The 284-nt window shown below is 34.9% G+C and overlaps 1 protein-coding gene across 1 annotated transcript in view; it reads left to right on the top strand.

Moving 5' to 3' along the window:
- The window catches only part of LOC119586686 (putative neural-cadherin 2), a 43,803-nt gene that overhangs the window by 12,854 nt on the left and 30,665 nt on the right, over positions 1-284 (top strand). The window lies entirely within an intron of this gene.

Below are 284 nucleotides of genomic sequence, written 5' to 3'. Positions count from 1 at the left end.
GTCCCAGGAGTACAATAAAAACGGTTGCCAATAACCACCTTATTTTTTTTCTACCTTTTCCTTTCATTATCTACAAACTTATTGTTATAAGCGAAATTCATTCACATCCTACCCCGGGTCGTTCCCTCTAATCATAAAACTCTGGGCCATAATCTTCAAGAAGTTACCCTCTATCTTCTATTTTTTTCCTTTTTTATATATCTTTGAACAGAAGCTAATCTTGCTTGATTGATCCATTTTTTTGTTTTAGCAACCGGGGATCAAAGTTATGAAGAGAGAGAAAG

Source organism: Penaeus monodon, chromosome 21 (genome assembly GCF_015228065.2).
Source record: "Penaeus monodon isolate SGIC_2016 chromosome 21, NSTDA_Pmon_1, whole genome shotgun sequence".
NCBI lineage: Eukaryota > Metazoa > Arthropoda > Malacostraca > Decapoda > Penaeidae > Penaeus > Penaeus monodon.
This window is presented reverse-complemented; position numbering and strand designations above follow the sequence as displayed.